Genomic DNA, 22697 nt, shown 5'->3' with positions numbered 1-22697 from the left:
TATCGCCTAGGCATTTGTGACATATATGGGGTAGGAGATACTATTCTTTGAACCACGCGACCTTGCACTTCTAGGCGACCGAGGTCCATCGAGGTATACCCCGGGGAAGTGGGGATAATCCTGGGGCCTTTATCACCTAGGCACTTGTGACATACATCCTCCAGGATATACTATTCTCTGATCCATGCGACCTTGCACTCCTAGGCGACCGAAGTCCCTCGAGCTTCATGGTCCCTCGGGGTATACCCCGGGGATGTGGGGATAGTCCTGGGGCTTTTATCACCTAGGCACTTGTGACATACATCCTCCAGGATATACTGTTCTCTGATCCATGCGACCTTGCACTCCTAGGCGACCGAGGTCCCTCGAGCTTCATGGTCCCTCGGGGTATACCCCGGGGAAGTGGGGATAGTCCTGGGGCCTTTATCACCTAGGCACTTGTGACATACATCCTCCAGGATATACTATTCTCTGATCCATGCGACCTTGCACTCCTAGGCCACCGAGGTCCCTCGAGCTTCATGGTCCCTCGGGGTATACCCCGGGGAAGTGGGGATAGTCCTGGGGCCTTTATCACCTAGGCACTTGTGACATACATCCTCCAGGATATACTATTCTCTGATCCATGCGACTTTGCACTCCTAGGCGACCGAGGTCCCTCGAGCTTCATGGTCCCTCACGGGATATACCCCAGGGAAGTAGGGACAGTTTCAGGACTTTAATCGGCCAGGAATTTGTGACAAATACAGAGTAAACAGTGTATAAGCTAGGAATTTGTGACAAATACAGAGTAAACAGTGTATAGACCTTGGCCACCGACTGTATTCACAGGTATGGCGATCACACCAACCACCAGTTCTACCACGAACGTCAAATATTATCTCCGTCTAACAATGCAATGTTAACAAACATCGGCCGAACGAACCCGCGAACAGAATCGATCGGTTCGACCTTACCGCGTAGGCGTCGCGACGCGCCGCCGGGTTCCCGAATTATCTAACAAGCAAAACACGGTGGGCGAGCGTGAACAAACGGGCGAACGAGTCTATCAGGGGCCGTCGGAATGCAAAATATTATTCCGATAGCGGCCCCGGTAACAGAGCGTTCCCGCCCGCCATTATATAACCGGTATCCGGGGAATGTTAATGGCAGCGTAAATACCGGGACTCCTGGAGTGGTAACACGCTGCCCCTCCCTTCCCCCCCTCCCCTATACTATACTTCTGACAACGATAATACAGTCGACTTTGCCATGTAAATCTCTTATTACCGCGCTTGCCACATTTTAACGCGCCGAACTTAATTCCGTTCATCAGCCCCTCCGTGACCCCGAACCACGGACACTCGATGTTCCGCGGCAGATGCGACCCTTGGCGTATGTGTGTATGTGTGTGTGTGTGTGTGTGTGTGTGTGTGTGTGAGTGAGTGTGTGGCTGTGTGTGCCAAGCGCACTGCCAGAAGCCGACTTTAACCTTTCACAGGCCTTTCATCGCGTGCGACTGGCCACTTTTTCCCCCCGTTCTCTTTTGCGTGGAACAGAGGGTTAGGGGAGAAGCTTTTTCGAACGGAACCCCTGCCGTGTAGAATTGTCGGCCATGCTCCCTACCTCGGATTCTTTATTTTCGTGCACTTACCGTAAGCCGTGAATTATGGGAAGCCTACGTTCTGACGAACGAACAGTTACGACTCTGTAGAATCGCGCGAATAAACCCCGTCCGGATCGATGCCGGTAGAAGACACTTAGCCGAGGGAAAATCTTCTCGCCCCTCTTGCGATGGAAATTCGGTGTTCGCACCTGATAACACCGGCCGTCTGGTTAGTCTTTTGTTCGGCAATTTTTGCGCAAGTTAACCCTTTCAACACTGGAACTACCGAGCCCTGAACGTGACTTAGACTTATCCCTTTATAATGACCCTTTATCCCTTTAGATTTTTATAGTAACGGGTGCTCCGAAGAAGAGATATATTAACCCTTTGCGCTCGAAGTCATTTTAACCCTAAAATGAAACATTTCTCCCGAATATTTCCCTTCTATATATATATATTTTTTTCATGATGTACATACGAAAATGGTGCGATTTACTCGTACAGTACTGAAATGTTTACTAATTTATGAAATGCGAACTAATTTAATAATGTAAAAAATATTTTGTATAATGATACAGAAATTTTTAGTGGCGCCTTGCAGTCGCCATTCGAGTGCTGAGGGTTAACACGTTGGCGGACGCGAATGCTGTAGCATTCATTTTCATAGCAAAATGACATGAATGATACAGCACTCAAATTTTAAAGCCAATTTTTATTCATTCAATTTGACACAACCTTAAGTTTTTGTAATTAGTATACAGTTCAAAGTAATGAGTCATTGAAATTTTAAGGCCAATTTTTATTCGTTTCATTTTATACAACCTTAAGTTTTTGTAATTAATATACATCTCAAATTGAAATTTGTTTTTGTAATTAATATACATTTCATTTGTCATTACCAATGACAGTTAACTTCTTATTATTATTGTTTATGTCTAATCAGATTTGGGATAGTACAACTAGTTTCAAGAAAAATGGCCTGTCTATTTTTGCAGCTCACTGAAATTTTTACTGTCCGTGAACGTGTTAAAAAATTTCTCGTGAAAACGTTTTCATAGTTTCAGTAATCGTGAGAGAAGAAATCGTCCACCAGTCATTTTTACTCGAATTTTAACTCGAAAACGAAACAATCCTTCCGACCTAGAATATTAATTTCCCTTCTGTGTATATTTTGTTTTTCATTTTATACGTACGAAAATGGTGCGACGTTGCGATACTGAAGTTTTTGGTGATTCATTAGATGCAAAGAAATTTCATAATGTCAAAAATATTGTGCATAATGACACAAAGCAATTTTTAGTGGCGCCTTACAGTCGCCTTTCGAGTGCTATAATTTAAGGTTTCGTAAATGTTACCGCGTTCCGGGTGATGTAAAACCACCGTTCGATTATGCCTCGGGATAATGAATGGGGAAATATTCGACGCGGAAGATACCCGTGTAATCAACTCTCCGTTGATTTAATAGACATTAATAATGACGAATGTGAACAACGCGACGCGGCAATGCATCAGGAGCATGAAACGATATATGTATGAGCGTGTTCCAACGGTTTGGAAAAATGGTCTGTAAAGGACCAGCTGACAAACTTATCAATTGATTGATGAGAAAATGTGTTAAGAATTTCCAGTCCAATTTCACCGAAATGAAGAATAATTATGCTCCGGATTTTACGCGTTTGTATGGAAAATGAATACTCTATTATTTTTCGTGTCTCAGGATTGTTTAGAGTGAAAATACATTGCTATCTATTTTTTGCTTCCCGCAATCGGGCTTACCCTGCGGCAGTGGGGATAGTTCTTGGACTTTTATCCGGTAGGCATTCGCGACATATATCGGCGAGGAGATACTATTCTCTGATCCACGCGACCTTGCAATCCTAGGCGACCGAGGTCCCTCGGGGTATAATCCGCAGCAGTGGGGATAGTTCTGCGACTTTTATCATCCAGGCCTTGGCGACATATATCGAGTAAACACTGTCTATGCTTGACTGCAGTATGAAATATCGTTTAACTTGCCGGAATGCAGTACCTAACATTTTCCCTGTGGCATACGTAACGACTAACAATATATGTAACGATAACAATATATTTAAACATAATGAGAACACAAAATGTTCAATTGCTACTGTTCCATAGAGAATTTGGAAGAGTTTATAATATCGACAGTTTCCAATACTGCTTCACAATTGCATTCCACATTCGCCGAATTTGTTTCTATCTTTCTCTCATTTTTGTTTCGTTTTTTAATAAACGATATTAAATCGCATCGACACGACAGCGGATTATTAGCGACGAACAAGCTAATTATATTATTCGGTTCAATTTTGTCTGATAATTTGGTTTCTTTGATAAAGCCAAGTAGGTCAGCCGTCGCTCCGAATCGCTGAAACACGTTCGACTCGTCGTGACAATAACGTTTAATTCATTGTTACAATTAATCAAGTCCTATTTAATCAGTAAATTTTATTGAGCATCAAATATAGACGAGAGCGTAATAAATGTTCATTTCGCTTCGTCATCGCGGCGAGAATGTTCCATTAATTACGCTGCGAATTTGTATGAAATATGTATGTGTATATATATGTATATATAGAACGGATCGGATAAATTGCGAAAGCTGAATGAAAATCTATAAAATTCCGTATCGTTTCGGTGTTTGTACGGGGTATCTCCTTTAAGCTACGCTTTCAGTTCAAGGGATAAAAGAACATTCGAAAAGTTTCACCCTTCGGTGCTCAAGAACCATTGGGAGGGGGGGGGGGGCAAAAAATGGCCCGAGACGAAAGTTCCCGTAATCTTTAACTTAAAGCGACAATAGAAACTTCGGTGGGCAGCTGCAATGAGAATAACAAAATCTAACGAAATCTTCTTCGAACGGTAACAGCAACAACAACGCGTACACAAATGTTTCCATAAACCATTTAGCAAAGGAACTCGGTGGCAAAATCAACCATAAAAAATTACTGAAATCATAACATCGAAATTTCGAGCGAGACACATTACAGTCAAAGCTGTTTTTGTGTGGTAGATACGGACTGAATAAAAGAAATCGCACAAAAAAATTCAGAAACTTCATAGATAGCTATAACAAATAATTTTTCACAACATATTAAAGAAAATTTTTTTATGCCGTGGAGAAGGACCCCATAAAAAAAAGTCTCACGTAGAAAATATGTGAAAGTGTTTCCCAAACAAAATAAATAATTAAATTACACATGGAAACATTTTAAAAAAATTTAATTTCTCATTCTAAACATGGAGAAATTTTCGAAATGCACATAATTCAATACTACTCATCGCAGTTGAGAACGCACATCTTCTTGTGATGAGAACATTACAAGGCTGCTATAATACCAATACCGTTGGCATTCATATACCACATAAAAAAATCGCACAAAACAAATCGCACACAAAAAAAAATCGCACAAAACAAATGGCACAAAATAAACTTCGCACAAAATAAAATTCGCACAAAAACAGGTTTGACCGTATTATCTTTCACACAAGTCATGTGAACTGATGAATCGCTTTGACATTAAATTACTTCATGGATAATCAAGAGTACAGCTGAATAAAGCTAGTTACAATGCGACGCTTAATTAACAACGGTAGTAATAATGATGTATAGCTGACCAGTTTCGTCGTAATGTGGGAAATGTTTCACTGGTATGAAATAAATGATTTCAGGGGATGACAATTCAGGGGATGACTCGAAAAAAATAATAAATTTAATTTCAACCAATAATTAATAAACGAAGGGGCGCAAACTTTCCGTGGGATGTTCTCGTTATGCAATCGTGCAATCGCAAACCTGAAAACTGTCCGCGTCACCGTTTACGCATCCATGTCGGCCTGAGGAGGGGGTGCAGGAGGAGGGCGGAGGGGGGGGGGGGTAGAGAGAACCATAATCTGGGACAATTTGTAATTCAAATCGACGCGATACGAGATAAATTACCGACGTATCTGCTATCGTTCCGAGCGGAGTGCGTCTCCTTCCACGTTCCTTACCGGAACATCCACCCCCCGGTGCGCGCGTAAACCACCCTCTCCGGCAATCTCCCGCGATCCCGTCGGGTTAATTTCTCAATTTCGTGCACGAAACTTTTGAAGGATCGTCACGGAAACTCCGGACGCCCGCCTATCGATTACTCGCCGTTCCCTTGGATCGGTGATTAACGAATCTTCGGGGAGCCGAGGCGGGGAAAATAGTTTGCGTTACATCCGAATGTAATCGGTTTCCGATGAAATACCGTTGACTCGACAACCGACATGTCGGATCGCCCGAGAGCTAACTACCGTCCCCGACAAAATGATAGCACACGCGCGCTATCGTTAATTATAGTATTTCGGAATGTAGTACATGATATCATAATTCTTACAATCTCGAGAGACGAAACTTGTTAGTAAATTAGATTGGCCCCGCTAGCTTTGTGAGCTTAGAAAATAACGGCGGATACAGCCACGATTAATTTGCTGTTAATCATTATGTAACTTCCTCTTTTGTGGAAATGTATGTATCAATTTTGTAAGTGTGATACCGTTTTGCCCTCGGCATTTGTTCGTCAACCTTATTTTACGAAGAGGTTTCGCCTCTGTGCGTCGGAACAATTATGATATCATGTGTTACATACAAAAATTCTAAGTGATCTTCGAGAAATTGGAGATAGCACGCTATCATTTTGTCTGGGACTGTATCGGGCTGTTTCAAAAGTTCCTTTCGCCACGCACGCTTTTAATAATACTTTGGCACTTCGCGACATCGTAATAAACGGACGAATATATTTTTTCTCGGAATTTAATACATTTTTTCTCGGGCGAATTTATTTTTTCATATCTCTGCGATTCTTGTTCCGTGATACGCAAGAATAACCGTGCTCGTTAAAGAAAGAATTGATTACAAAGCCGCAGTTTGTTTTGATAATGAAACCCGTTATTTCACCGTGTATTACGATCGTTTCATTTAGCATTCCGCTGCGTTAACTACCCGAATTTATCAATTCGTAACAAACACAATCAAAAGACATCCGAACTTTCATACCCGGGCGATATATTCGGCCGAAATCACCCGTCCCGCGTAACTTTTAATTAAAACCGGTCTGCTACGCGGTAACTGAAAATTACATTTGCAAAAGTACATTCGAAAATATCTTCCACGTTCCGTTGGAACGGTTCAATTATACCAAGTCGAGTCTTGTCGTTCGATACACGAACGATACTCTCTGTGTTAGAAGTACGCGCACGATCGATCGGCGAGCACGCTCGATTTAAGACGAAAGAAAATATACATATGTACACAGATACACGAATTAACACGGCAGCTCGGGCAATTAACTCTGATTAATGCACCGAAAGTAATATGCATTACCGAAAATTTATTGCACTGTTGCGTGCAGCTGTGTAGTCGCCGACGATAATTACATTATAATTGCGCCCGAAAATCGAGCTTGCGTTCCGTTAAAAATGTAAACCGTGAACGAGAACGGAATTTGCCGCGATCGCGGTACGTATTATAGCTATATGTACATATATAACTGCAACGAAACTCGAATGGAATTGCATTAACTCTCTGCTAATGAGTGTCGACCATTCCATAAAAGAAAAGGCTGAAAGGACTAGAGAAAATTCTCGATTTATGTCGCCGAGGCCTGGACGATGAATGTCGCGGAATTATCCCCACTACCGCGAAGTATACCACGTGAGGGGCCGAGGAGAAGCTCCGTTTGCAAGAAGATCTGTTTGCAGGATCTCTCTGGAATAAAAATAAACCGGGAGAGAGCACGGTCGTCGCGAATGATCCCATGCAAATCGCGTTATTTCCGTACCATCGCATGCTATTCGACGTAATGTATTCTAGCTGGATTTATACGGCTTTACGGAATAATACCGGACTTAACATATTACCGGTGAGGATTTCGTCGGTACAATAAGAGATTCAGCGTGAGGGATATGATCGGCTGTTCTTAGATCGTGTATGCCCCTCTTATATGGTGGAATTCTGACAGATGGTCGGCGCGTCCAACGAAAGAAGAGAACGCTCGAAGAATGAAACTACTCACCCGACAATTTTCCCGTGGCTATTCGTTTCTGTAAATAAAATAATCGAAGCTCGTATAAAGACAAAACCGTGAAACTAGTATAAAGACTGCATACGAGTACAGTGTTTACTCGGTATACGAGGACAGTATTTACTTGAATATCTTGGTTATTTCAAACAATACGAGAAAATGTTACGTACAGAAGTTGTAGGATTTGAGAAACTATAATGATATTCTTCCCAGTGGAGGCGCAGAGAAGATCACCTTTGTTTTTATAATTGGAACGTCCAATTTTTCATGCTCGATTTCGATAGATTATTCTGTGTATAAAAGTACTAAAGTGTATTTGTCCTTACCGTTGCTGAGATATTTGACTGTTTTCGTGAAGAACGTTCGAAATGTCGGCCATCTGCAGCGATGCAACGTTGCAGTCTTTCAACTGTCTCTTACACGTCTTATTGTTGGACCGTCTATTGTAGCTGCGATAATTCGTTGCTTCGTATCTTCCGGAGTTGTTGGTGCATCTCGATGCACAATATTTTTCAATGTTCCCCACGAGAAAAAATCTAGGGGTGTTGAATCTGGACTTGGTGCTGGCCAGCGAATAGTGTTACCGCGTCCTATCCATCGATTTCGGAATATTTCATTGAGTGTACTTCTCGCCCTTCGAGCGTAGTGTGTTGGACATCCATCGTGCCGATACCACATTGTCTGACGGACGCTTAATGGCACGTTTTCTAATCAATTTGCCAATGTATTTCTTAAGAACGTATATTTTTGACCAGTAAAAGTGCCGTCGATGAAACAAGGCCCAATCATTTGTTGCCCTGCGATTCCACACCACACATTAATGGACCAGCGTCTTTGATGATCAATTCCTCGTAGCCAGTGAGGATTTTGTACCGACCAATAACGCGTGTTATGTAAATTAACACGCCCAGTGCTGGTAAAAGCAGCCTCGTCGGTAAATAGTATTAAAGAGAAAAAAAGTGGATTGATTTGTAGCTGCTCTTGAGCCCATCCACAAAATCTAACACGATTTACATAATCCATATAATTTCTGGTGAAGGTTAATGTGGTACGGACGATATTTGTGACGAGCGAGAATTCGTGACGCACTACTTTTGCCGACTTCAGATTCGCGCTGAATCCGACGTACACCGATACGAGGATTACGATGTACCATTGCAACAACATTAATTTCATTATCCTCATCACTGCATACAGGCTTTTCACGACTCATCTTACGAACAGCGAGACTTCCAGCTTCTTTTAATTTTTTACACAATCTTCCAAAAATCTTGCGCGAAGGGCACATGCGGTTCGGATATCTTTCACCGTGCAAATTTCGAGCCACGTTTCTCTTACTTTCTCCATAAATTAGAAGCGTCTCTAATTGTTCGAATGAAAATTTCATATTGACTATCTTACGTTCACTAACTGAGAATCTGACTGACACTGAGAAGCGTCGGAAGCCTACCAATGTTTACATTTGACGTAGCGAGCTTGAATACCATTCAAGTTCCATAATGAGTTCCATAATGAAAGTAGTAGAATGAAAACAGTCAAATATTTCAGCAACTATATACATCACTGCATACAGGCTTTTCACGATTCATCTTACGAACAGCGAGGCTTCCAGTTTCTTTATACGATATTGAAAAATTGTCGAGTGAATTAATTCTTCTAAGAACTCGAGCCGTTTGGTTCGATTTTTAAAAATTTAGTAGGCAATCTTAATTTTTGTCCCCGACGTGACGGTTCGTTTGCTCCGAGAGGAATAAAGCGCGAAATAAATAATTCTCGATGGGGTATTGTATAAGCGGACGTCGTTCAGCGCGGTAAACGACGACGGCACGGTACGGCGCGATTGTGGTGTCTTCCAGAAACGTATGCACGAGGCTCATAACGCAATTCCAGGAGCGGAAGACATGAGAAAGCTGCCGACTGAAATGGCGTGGAACGGCGCGATACAATGAACCGAGAATCTCTTAAGCGCTTAAATTATTCGGTAACGCGCGGCAAAACTGGTCGAGTGGATTATGAAGCGTCAAAATACTGGCTTCGGTTCAATCTGCTTTATGGCTGGAAAGGCTTAACGACCAATGCGCAGCCAGTAATAGCGGCGACGAGGTCGTTAAGAGCATGTCTGTCCGGCTGTGCAACCTTTGAACAGATATTCATACGTAAGAACAATTATGCCGGTGTCGAATCATGGTTTTCATTAATTTTCTCCTGTTTCTTGTCAAATTTACATTTACTCTGCAATTACTAGGTTTTGCGCTCCGAGTCTACCATTATTCGGTTCGAAAAATGTTTCCATTTTATTTGAGAATTAAAAAGGGAAAAAAATTTCTAATTGTACCAATAATTTAAAATTTGATGGTGGTGTACCCCCTTAAGCGGAAAATATGGTTGAGTAGCTGTGTTCATTCATTTTCTCCTGTTTCTTGTCAAATTTACATTTACTCTGCAATTACTAGGTTTTGTGCTCCGAATCTTCCCTTATTCGGTTCGAAAAATATTTTCATTTTATTTGGCAATGAACAGGGGAAAAAATTTCTAATTGTACCAATAATTTAAAATTTGATGGTGGTGTACCCCCTTAAGCTGAATATATGGTTGAGTAGCTGTATTCATTAAGTTTCTCCTGTTTCTTGTCAAATTTACATTTACTCTGCAATTACTAGGTTTTGCGCTCCGAATCTACCCTTATTCGGTTCGAAAAATGTTTCCATTTTATTTAAGAATTAAAAAGGGGGAAAAATTTGTAATTGTACCAATAATTTAAAATTTGATAGTGGCGTACCCCCTTAAGCTGAAAATGTGGTTGAGTAGCTGTATTCATTCATTTTCTCCTGTTTCTTGTCAAATTTACATTTACTCTGCAATTACTAGGTTTTGTGGTCCGAATCCACCCTTATTCGGTTCGAAAAATATTTTCATTTTATTTGGCAATGAACAGGGGAAAAAATTTCTAATTGTACCAATAATTTAAAATTTGATGGTGGTGTACCCCCTTAAGCTGAATATATGGTTGAGTAGCTGTATTCATTAAGTTTCTCCTGTTTCTTGTCAAATTTACATTTACTCTGCAATTACTAGGTTTTGCGCTCCGAATCTACCCTTATTCGGTTCGAAAAATGTTTCCATTTTATTTAAGAATTAAAAAGGGGGAAAAATTTGTAATTGTACCAATAATTTAAAATTTGATAGTGGCGTACCCCCTTAAGCTGAAAATGTGGTTGAGTAGCTGTATTCATTCATTTTCTCCTGTTTCTTGTCAAATTTACATTTACTCTGCAATTACTAGGTTTTGTGGTCCGAATCCACCCTTATTCGGTTCGAAAAATATTTTCATTTTATTTGGCAATGAACAGGGGAAAAAATTTCTAATTGTACCAATAATTTAAAATTTGATGGTGGTGTACCCCCTTAAGCTGAATATATGGTTGAGTAGCTGTATTCATTCATTTTCTCCTGTTTCTTGTCAAATTTACATTTACTCTGCAATTACTAGGTTTTGCACTCCGAATCTACCCTTATTCGGTTCGAAAAATGATTCCATTTTATTTAAGAATTAAAAAGGGGGAAAAATTTCTAATTGTACCAATAATTTAAAATTTGATGGTGGTGTACCCCCTTAAGCTGAAAATGTGGTTGAGTAGCTGTATTCATTCATTTTCTCCTGTTTCTTGTCAAATTTACATTTACTCTGCAATTACTAGGTTTTGTGGTCCGAATCCACCCTTATTCGGTTCGAAAAATATTTTCATTTTATTTGGCAATGAACAGGGGAAAAAATTTCTAATTGCACCAATAATTTAAAATTTGATGGTGGTGTACCCCCTTAAGCTGAAAATATGGTTGAGTGGCTGTACTAGAGGGTGATTATGGTTTTTATAGGGTGATGATGAGCTTGCAAACGCTGTTTCTTTGGAGCGCAGATCGTTTAGCTCTAGATTATCATATTCGATTATAGGGGCGGTTCGACGAATCATTTTCGCGGCGTTCAAATAGCTCGGAAAAATGGAAGCAGAGGGTGCTATGAACGGAAGGAGAACGTAAACAGGGATGGGCAACATTTTGAAAGGGACGCCTAACGGCATCCGGCTGAAATCGCCGTGGCGTAAAGGACGTAAAACGATTGTATTTGGCCCGGAAATCGCTCGAAATCGGGGAATCCGTTCGAGCGAAAAGGAAATTCGATTTGAATTTGGCTGAGTTCAGATTTGCCCGGCCTAACCGGCGATAACGAGGTCGTCGAATCTGGAAGGTATACGGGAACAGGCTATAGTTTCGATGGAAAATCGATATGCTTGTGAAAGACTCGACCGGCGGAACGCTCGTGTACATAATACCGACCGTTTAGGAACTTCAGATACGAAACACTCTGTCCATGAAACTTATATTGTATACTCTTGCAAGCAAGTATTCCGTCCCGATATGACTTGCAAAAGCTATAGTTTGATCGAGAAAGGAACTTCGATTACACTTGTTCTTCGCCGGTTAGGTACTTCTACCGTTTTGCAAGTACAGTGTTTACTCGATATATGTCCAAAAACCTGTCTACCCAGGGACATGTATCGGATAGAAGACACTATCTGATACACTGCCTAATGTAGAAAAGGACATGAAACTTCTTAGTCTCTCACGGGGTAGGTATACTTCGTGACAGTGGGGGTAGTTCTGTGACTTATATCGGGGAGATATTTGCGACAAGTATCGAGTAAAGACTGTATCGTTAATTTTAAAAAATTGGTTCCTTCTCTATAGGTGTCCTACAATTAGATATCGAGATACAAGAGTGTAACAAAAATAAAATAAATAAAAAAATTAAATTAAATTTCTAGAGTAGAGTATAACAAAATCAAAAGAAGTGAAACAACTGCAGCAAAGACAAAGAAGAAATAATGCATTTTTCAGTGCACTGTATCTATCGTACCAGGAGGATTCTAATTTATGATGCCTGCAGAAATCATGACAGTTAATGGAAAATTTTTGACAGCAAAATATACGGCAAAATTGTTCGGTATTTAAAAACAGAACGATCCTATTAAAAGTACGATAACACGGAGAGCCGTCGAAACGACGACGCGACGCGACGCAGCGCGACGCTCGGAGGATTACTTTCGTCGATAATGTCCCGGGCTGCGTCAGCAAACGTTTGTAAATTCGATTGGTTCCAGATCCATGACGGTCCCAATTCATTATTGGAAAGACGCATAATCGTATCAGATTAGCATATCACACCGGATCAATTAAATCCTACTGAAGAGGAACCGATTTGCATGTAAGCCTCGAGTTCTGTATAATTACATGTAGCTAAAACTGGGACGTGTCTGTGTACCAATTCGGTTGACTCGAGTTCACCGGGAAATTTCGTGACGTTATTCGCGCGACAGTACGCGTTTGCCGTGAGTTAGCCTCGACGATGATTTACACGTGAAGTGTAACACACGAGGCAGATTCAAGCGGATTTACAGCATGAGAAGGCTTAGGCTGCTCATAGGCGTGCATATTCGCACGAGTAGACTGTCGCGAACGCTATACTACAGAAACGGTAGACGGTAAAAATTTGTTAATTGCTCAGAATTGTGGGTAGACAACAGACATACATAGTTCTACGGAGTTGCGTCAAGATAGGACGTACAGTGTTCTCTCGATATATGTCACAAATATCTAGGCGATAAAAGTCCTAGAACTATCCCCACACGGGGTATATCCCGAGGAACCGAGGAGTGTAAGGTCGCGTGGATCAAAGAATAGTATCTCCTGGCCGATATATGTCACAAATGCCTAGCCGATAAAAGTCCCAGAACTATCTCCACTCGCGCGAGGTATACCCCTGGAGGATACATGACGCTGGCAATACCCGTGTTGTGGACATACATCGAGAATTCACTGTAAGTGTCGCCAAGACCTCGATGATAAATGTCGCGGAATTATCCCCACTACCGCGGGACGTACCCCGTGAGAGGTCACGAAGCTCGAGAGTCTCCTGAACGATACTTGACGCTGGCAAGATGACATATATCTGTTATATCGTGATATATGTGTTATATCTGACATATATGGTGTTGCTGACATACATCGAGAATTCACTGATAGACTTGTGAGGGCGTATATACAGGGTGGTCCACGCAATTGTTTCAAGTCATAACTCCGTTATTATTGCATTTACGAAAAAATGATAAAGGAGAAAGATAAATGGTTCGAAGAGCACTACATCTGTAGGCCTTTAAATGTTTTTTTAGATGCAGCAGTTCATGTGCAATTAACAATTGCATCATTTCTTTAAATAGAAATGGATATTTTTGTTTTGCACAGATCGATTCTTCCGTTCATTCTACGTAAAAAATGATTAGGGTACCATGGCAAAAAAAAATGATTAGATCTCGAGGCATTTTCAAAGTATTCTCGTATAATAAAATATAAAGACAGATCGGACTGTAGGTCGGATCTGTCACGATTAAGCATACATTTAGGGGCGGTCTTGGAACGGAAGCGCGCGGAAGAATGAATTTCGGGAACATTGAAAACAGCCTGTGAGGCACGGGGAAAGCTAAGGATCCTCCTCCGTTTCAAAAGGATCTTCCCTGTAGGAATCCTGTTCTGAAGTCCCGCGTCGGAAGACCCCCACGGCTCTCTATATTTCACCGTGGCCGCCTAAAAGAGACTATATTCATCAAGATTTCTTTTCTCTCCTTTAGTTGTGTGGAACAGGCGAACAAAGCCATGGAAATATTAATTTAATGCCAGGACGAAATTATGCGCGCCACTAAATCAGGTCCTCCGTTCTTTTGTTCGGAAAGAAGACCGGCTCTCCTGGACGCGTCGTCTTCTATCGGTAAACCAGCCGCCCCCAACGAAATTCCTTGCCCTTATTCGCGCAACCAATTAACAATCCGAGGGATTGAATAATTCGAAAAAATCCTCCCCATTGTCCAACGGACACGTGAGCAATTTTCATTTTCTCGTCGCGATTACGGTCGAATAATTCAAATGGGGATGGGTAGGCTCTGATTACGGAACGTCCTCTCAGAACTTTGTCGGATAAATTGCAGCTTTTACAGATTTATTTCGAGCTCTTTGCAAACACGTTCACGTACTGCTGCTGCTGTATTGTTTGCTCATATGATAAAATTCGTGTCGATACATTCTGTAAAAGCACGACTGAAATCAATTAAATTTATACGCGCTCGTGTTTCAATGGATGTCGGGAGTATTGCTCGTTCATACGGCAAACTGTGAGTCGGATTGTTACCTTTGTTTTCGCTTTTTTTGTGCGTGTGTGTGTGTGTGTGTGTTTTTTTTCAAATCTATTCTTTGTACATGAATGGAGCCGTAGTCGGAGTCAGCAGTGTTTATATTGCTGGGCCTCCATTATTTTTTCTTTTTTTTTTTTTTTTTTTTGAAACAGTATTTTCTAGAAATGGACACATTTTATTGCTCCGTTTGAGGGAAGATTTAATTTCAACGGTTAACCACTTCCCGAAGGGTAAATTGAAAATGTTCCGTAGAATGTGCATGCATGTGTATAAGATTTCCTGAACTGTGTCTATATATTAGGGGTACCCATAAGTAATCAATTATTTGCAACGAATTTGTTTCTGTACCGATCGAGAAGATGTAAGGAGGCACCTTGAGTCATAGTTTGCTTGACGAACCCTGGATTTCTATAAGAGGGGGATTGAAAATTTGAAAGATGGCAAAGATGGCAAACTGTCCTTGATAATGACGGAGATTATGTAATAAATTGAGAAATAAAAACTTGAATTTCCTACAAATTTTGTTTTAGATTTCAAAATAATTGATCACTCATGGGCCCCCTAATATTTTTCCCCAAAATAGTGCTCCGGATTATATAATAAATGAAAAAATAAAAACTTGAATTTACCACAAAGTTTGTTTCAGATTTCAAAATAATTGATCACTCATGGATCCCCCTAATATTATTCCCTAAAATAGTGCTGCGGATTATATAATAACTTAAGAAATAAAAACTTGATTTTACCACAAAGTTTGTTTCAGATTTCAAAATAATTGATCACTCATGGGCCCTCTAATATTTTTCCCCAAAATAGTGCTCCGGATATATCCGAATAAATTAAGAAATAAAAACTTGAATTTCCTACAAAGTTTGTTTCAGATTTCAAAATAATTGATCACTCATGGGCCCCCCTAATATTTTTCCCCAAAATAGTGCTCCGGATTGTATAATAAATGAAAAAATAAAAACTTGAATTTACTACAGTTTGTTTCAGATTTCAAAATAATTGATCACTCATGGGCCCTCTAATATTTTTCCCCCAAAATAGTGCTCCGGATATATCCGAATAAATTAAGAAATAAAAACTTGAATTTCCTACAAAGTTTGTTTCAGATTTCAAAATAATTGATCACTCATGGGCGCCCCTAATATTTTTCCCCAAAATAGTGCTCCGGATTGTATAATAAATGAAAAAATAAAAACTTGAATTTCCTACAAAGTTTGTTTCAGATTTCAAAATAATTGATCACTCATGGGCCCCCCTAATATTTTTCCCCAAAGTAGTACTCCGGATTATATAATAAATGAAGAAATAAAAACTTGAATTTCCTACAGTTTGTTTTAGATTTCAAAATAATTGATTACTTACGTGTCCCCTTAATATGTATAAGATTTCCTTGTTTGGAGTTGTGTAGAAGATACGATAACACGTGTATAAACTGTCGAAATAATTTCTGTCGGTGGTGAGCGGTACAGATTGCTTTTATTTCGAGGATCCGGGACGCTCATGCATCATGTTAAAAAGCGTAAATCACGGCCCAGAAGTTTGTCAACACGCGAAATTTCACGAATATTGCTCGGGCGTTCCGGTGCGCGTCTCGCCATTTGTAATTTATTTACGGGAAGGACGGCCAGCCGAGTGATATTTGCTTCCCGGTCGCAAAAAGGCCTTTTCTCCGACCGGACCGGGCTGCTGCCTCTGCTCTTGTTAATCCGCACAAAGCAAATTGTATATTCTCTTTCGTATTTATTTCTGAGGCATAATTTAAATCACCGCACAATATAATGTAGCGAAACTCTTTCGACCTCGTATTCAGTCGCGGTCCGACTATGTTCAATTCAATAAGGCACAAAAGCGTAGCGTATTTACACATTTTCATAAGACCCACACGAACGCGCAAACCGACCACCGGGGGCTCTCTTTAGCTATCCACGGAGACAAACATCAACAAGAGTTGATTTTATACCGAACGGCATTTGTTCCGTCTCGTTATTTTACTATGCGGGCAGACTGTTTTCAGGTGCTCCATTTGCGGGAGGAAATAAGAAGATTACGCATTGTTCGAAGTGTGATAATGGACGTTCGGGGTTTGAAAAATTAATTAAAACTTACAATGTACCGAAATTAACAATTTCGAGGGATTAAACATTTCAGCAACTTTTCGATGCAGAAATGAGAGGATTTCGGAGTTGAAAGATTCAGGTGTTGAGAAATTCCACAACAGCAAGCTTCACGGAAATCACGATTTAAAGAATCGAAAATTGTTTAAATTCGAACATTCAGGAATTAAATAATCCGAACCGCAACGTGAGTGTGGTGACTGACTGGGAATGGTATCTCCTTGCCGATATATGTCCGTGGCTAGACCCGTGTTTTGAACATACACAGAGTAAGTACCGCAGATCTCTGCTAGAAATTATTATATTTTCGATTATCAATACACGAGAGAAATACGAAAAAACCTGCACAATATGAAAACATGTGCATTATGCATACAGGTCAAAATATGCAAAATTTCAATTATTTAATTGTGACATCAATTTCTGCCGAGGTCCGATTGGTCTACCTACTTTCTATAATAACATGCATTAGATAATCAATCGCAAAAATATGCAATAAAATTGAAGGACAGAACGACGCAGTAAAGTCACTCGGTGTTCATCCGAATCGCCATCGAAATCAGGCTAAGCATTTACTCGGCGTTGCGCGTTGTTTCGGGCTGGCAAAGAAATACGATGGCGGATGCCGTTGGAAAATGTTATCGACTTCCGGTAGGAATGCCCAGGCCCCTTCTTTCCCGTGAAAATACTGTCGAAGAACCAGGCTAACGATCGCTTCGGCCTATCTCCCGCCATTCCTTATTGGCCCATTAAGCACGACTTCAACGATTTCGACTCGGCCAGCACGGATATTCAAGCCAGATTGCATTTCGCTACGTCACACATTATTCGGACAGGCAACGTCTGCCTCACGGAACACACACACACGCACGCACACGCACACAAGCCGCGTTCGTTCTAAGAAATTTATACGGACGAAAAGCGGGACCGACAATTTCAAAGGGAACGCAAGGAACGGTGTTTTTTTTTTACTCCACTCTAGCAAAAATTGCATTCGTAATTTTCTCACGTCTCGACATCCTTCAATTTTAAAATTTTCATTTTGTACATTCGGTCCTCTCCGAGCGTGACGCGGGACGATGCTTAATTCACGGTTGAGGTGCCCGGAATTTTAATTTCAAACAATGACCGCACACAACGGATTTGAAAATATTTTTCGGAAAAAATATCTTCTGCGTGCAATTATCACAGAATGGGTGAACTTTGAGTCGCTCTTCCGTCCACCCTTTTTTTCTTCGAAAGATATTAAACATTTCACGATGGTGCCCCGTCGCGCGACAAATTACACCTTTCGCCAGGTGCGTCCGCGGAACTTTTCTTGTCCATCGCCGGGACGAAACCCTTCGAAGAATTTACAATCCCGGGAACTGGCCGAGATTAAGACGAAATCTTTTAAACCTAGAACCCAGCGGAGACTTACAAAACTCCGGTACTATAATGCTACCTTGGGAAATCAGCCTCGAGGTAGGAAGTGGAGGATATCGTCATTGGTCAGTCACAATTCCCAACGTCCAATGCTCCCCGCTCATTCCTTCACTAATCTCGAAATTTCATGTATTTTTCAGGTCGGACGACCTACTTCCCCCACTGTCCCTGCGGTGAGTGTAAAATTCTACTGTGAATATGTCTATTATTTATTGGCAAATTAACCCTTTGCACTCGACTGACTCTGAAGCACCGCTAGAAATGTTCGTGGCATTATTTCAAAAAAATTACACATACATACATCGGCCAGAAGATAATTCCGCGACGTTTATCACCCAGGCCTTGGGGACATATATAGAGTAAACACGGTACGAAATATTAACCCTTTGCATTCGAGTGGTGACTCTGAAGCACCGCTAGAAACTATTGTGGCATTATTTCAAAGAAATTACAAAAGATATTACAAAATATTTGTTACATTACGAAATTTGTATTTAATAGATCACTAAACATTTGAATATTATATGTGGAAATCGGATCAGTTTGGTATGAATAAAATGAAAATATTCTAAGACGGAAGAAAAATTTAGTTTTAGAATGAAAATAGTGCAAGGGGTTAATCGTTAAAAAGATTAAAACTTCTGCGTACACCCAATATACCACTACACCCAATATACTTGTATAGTAATACAAATCGGATGTTTGGCTGCACAGTGTCTACTCGATATATGTCCAAAGCACCGGTCTAGGCAGTGACATATATCAGGCAGAAGATACTCTTCTCTGATATCAATTCTAGAGGCCTCGGTTCATAGGGTACAGTGTTCTCTCGATATATGTCAACAACACGGGTCTTAACAGCGACATATATCGTCCAGGAGACACTATTTCTTGATCCACGCTGAACCTAGAGAAGCACAGGTTCATGGCTCCCCAAGGGGTATACCCCGCGGCAGTGGGGACGGTTCTGGGACTTTTATTTTCGTGGCGTTTTCAAGGTCGTTTGAAGGTCAACTTTGTTTTTTATCTTTATACCTCCGAAACTAGTGCGCGGATAAGAAAAAGTATCCTACGAAAATGTCAGATGTCCGAGGCCTCTCACGAGGTGTGTCTGCGACTTTTATCATCGAGATATTTGCGACATATATCGAGAGAAGACTGTACACCCCGCGCCTAAAATTCTGAATTCTTGGATAGTTCTGTGACTTTTATCGGCTAGACATTTGGTGACAAATATAGAACACAAGATTTTCTGTTTATAATATTTGACAAAAATAATAATTTCAATCGAATCGGTGTGCTGCCTTTTAGAATCGCATTGTCCCGGAAAAGTGCAGTATGGTTGATAGCAGCGCGACGAGTCGTCGTAGTTGTCTGCATTTCCGTTTGCCGTTTAGGGTGTTTATTGTTGACAGAGTCTCTTGGGATAACGGTGATCAGGCCAGCGAGCGTGTCATTACTTGAACAAATTGCGCGAAGGATTTGCAAGCGGCGCGAACCTAACCGCACCGCTCTCGCCGAGCATTACAATATGTATTCCAGCCTGTTGCGAGCCCCGTGTGTTCCCGTGACGCGAAAATACCGTGGCTCGGCCGAGTCGCATTTCCATAATGCGCAGCCGGTGACAGATCAGCCCGACGAACGAACGAACGAACGATTAATCATATCACGTTGCCGGAAAATATCGGATAACTTTGATCCTCCCTCCCCCACCCCCCCACCCCCACCCCTTTGAATGGGATTGATTTACCGCGGCGAAGATACGTGTCGATGCGCAGCTTTGTCAGTTTATCAGGAGACTGGATTTGTAACCGGACTCTGTGATCATTTTCTGATTGCGACCGGCGAAATTGAATGCTGACGCGCGTCACAAGTGATCAACGTAATTATACCCGATGACCGATCAAATCTTGTTACCGATTTTTATTCGTTGTATCCATTCCTCGGATAAGAATGATCGAGCACAATGCCGGTGGAGGTTTCACAGTTTCAGACATTGTCGAGGAATTTTGTGGGAAAAGATTGTCGAGATTCCGAAGAATTTTCATATGCCTATCGAAGTCAACCGGCACGCCACACACATTGTGCAATGAAATTACCGAAGTTCGCCCCCGGGCGCAACATAATTAAACACAAGCTTTCCGGCTGGAGGTTGCATAATGAATGTTAAAACTTATGTAATTATCTAGTTACCCGAGTTCATAAGACCCCTGGCGAAGTAGCATCAGTTCTGCCGAGATCTATTTCGTAATTAAACTTAGACGATAGAAGCTGTAATAAAGTTTCTACGTACATGCATGCGTACACGAGGAGGCGCAACCATAGGCGTGAAAGATGTTGTTCGCGTGGAATCTTTGGACCTTGTTCGTTACTCAATATAATTGACGATACACCAACAACGCCGTAACGCCTTCGATGATAAATTCATCCATGCAGGGATGAAGTTGAAAATTAATTCATATATGTGGTTTTGTTACTAACCCGTTGATTAACGACTGGAAAAGAACATTATTTCAGACAATGCCAAAAAATTTGAATTATCTGTTTCATCTGTACTTTGTATTATACACTTCTCGCTTAAAAATATTCAAGAAAACATTTAATTGGAAAAATGTGGATAAACAAAACCGCTATTTTTCCAGGATACAAATATGTATGTCCAAAAGACGGGTCTAGCCACGGACATATATCCGCCAGGAGATACTGTTCTTTGATCTACAAGATCTACTCGGTCACCGAGGAGTGTAAACACACATGTCTGCACGATGCATGTCCAAAAGAGGGGTCTGGCAGGGACATATATCGGCGACCGAGGTTTCTCTAGCTTCTTGGCTCCTCACGAGGTTCACCCCGCGGCAGTGGGGATAGTTCCGGGACTTTTATCGGCTAGGAATTAGTGACATATATAGAGTAAACACTGACTGTACATTTCCATCCAGAGCTGAACGACATTTCGCCCCGGTAAGATTCATAACACAAACATAATAGAAACCGAGCCGAGTACGTACAGAGTGAAAACGCGTCTCTCTAATTTCTCTAAAGGACACACGAGGATAACTCTGTAAGAGCGCGCGACACGATACGTTCGCGTTAATGCGGCATCAAATGAATTCCCTTTCAGGAGTGTCAGTCGACGCTTCGCGTTCGCAGGAACAGAGGGAGCAGTTACCGAAGAGCGCGGAGGTATTCAAGGAACGCGTTTCCCTTAACCCTTACACGTTAACCCTTTGCACTCGAAGCTATTTTAACTCGAAAACGAAACATTTCTTCCGACCTAGAATATTTCCCTTCTATACAGGGTCATCCGTTTTTAAACGGCCAAACGTCAACCAGCTATAGAGGACCCCAAATGAAACAACTTTCACCCCGAACACTTGTTTTGATTCGGTCCTGATTTTTAGATAATTGCAAAAACCCGTCATTTTTTACGTTCACTTAAGATAAAATATATTAGGAATGCAATTATGTATCTTGATGATTTTTCCTTTGTTTGGTTTAAAATAAATAGGGGCATCTTTTTTATTCAGTCAACTTTTCTGTATGACCTTTGGATCTTGGTTTTTTGACATGGGGCACGCCGTGGAGACTGAATGAAATAACTTCGAATCAAAAGAAGTGTTAGGGGTGAAAGTTGTTCCATTTGGGGTCCTCTAAAGCTGGTTGACGTTTGGCCGTTTAAAAACGGATGATCCTGTATATTTGTTTTCATGTTACACATACGAAAATGGTGGAATTTACTTTTACAATACTAAAGTGTTTAGTAATTTACTAAATACAAACAAATTTAATAGTGTAAAAAATATTTTGAATAACGATACAGCAATTTTTAGTGGCGCCTTGCAGTCGCCACTCGATTGCTAAGGGTTGACACTTTGACTGCCCCATTAGAATCCTCAAAAATTCCATAAAAAAGTAAGTTATTTAATGAAATAAAAATTGGAAAAAATTAAATGTATCATATTGAGTAGTTCCCCAACTTTCTTGCATTTTACAGATCCCAATTTGGTACAATGAATACAGGGTGTCCCAGCTAACTTGACCACCTTGAATATCTCGCTTAGTGTTAGTAATAGAAAAAAACGTTATAGGACAATATTAACCTAACCGAGGGGGCAATATAATGATTCGGGAAAAACTTTTTTCAAAGGTCATTGTTTTCTAGATATCAAGGTCATCCATTTTTTGTTTAAATGGAACTATATATTTTTTTTTATCGCGACGTAATAGTAGGGGTAAAGACCTCTTCAATGACATATTG

The 22697-nt window shown here is 40.9% G+C and overlaps 1 protein-coding gene across 2 annotated transcripts in view; it reads left to right on the top strand.

Annotated features, from left to right (window-relative positions):
- The window catches only part of Nlg-5 (neuroligin 5), a 196116-nt gene that overhangs the window by 31069 nt on the left and 142350 nt on the right, over positions 1 to 22697 (top strand). The window contains exon 2 of one of the 2 annotated variants that reach the window (XM_076788658.1): positions 18580 to 18612. The exons of the other annotated variant lie outside the window; for it this stretch is intronic. The gene's annotated coding sequence lies outside the window, so the exon portion shown is untranslated. The remainder of the gene's footprint in view (positions 1 to 18579; positions 18613 to 22697) is intronic. 2 annotated transcript variants of the gene reach the window in all.

This window comes from Halictus rubicundus, chromosome 5 (genome assembly GCF_050948215.1).
Source record: "Halictus rubicundus isolate RS-2024b chromosome 5, iyHalRubi1_principal, whole genome shotgun sequence".
Lineage (NCBI taxonomy): Eukaryota > Metazoa > Arthropoda > Insecta > Hymenoptera > Halictidae > Halictus > Halictus rubicundus.
The sequence above is the reverse complement of the archived record's forward strand: the minus strand, read 5'-3'. Positions and strand labels throughout refer to the sequence as shown.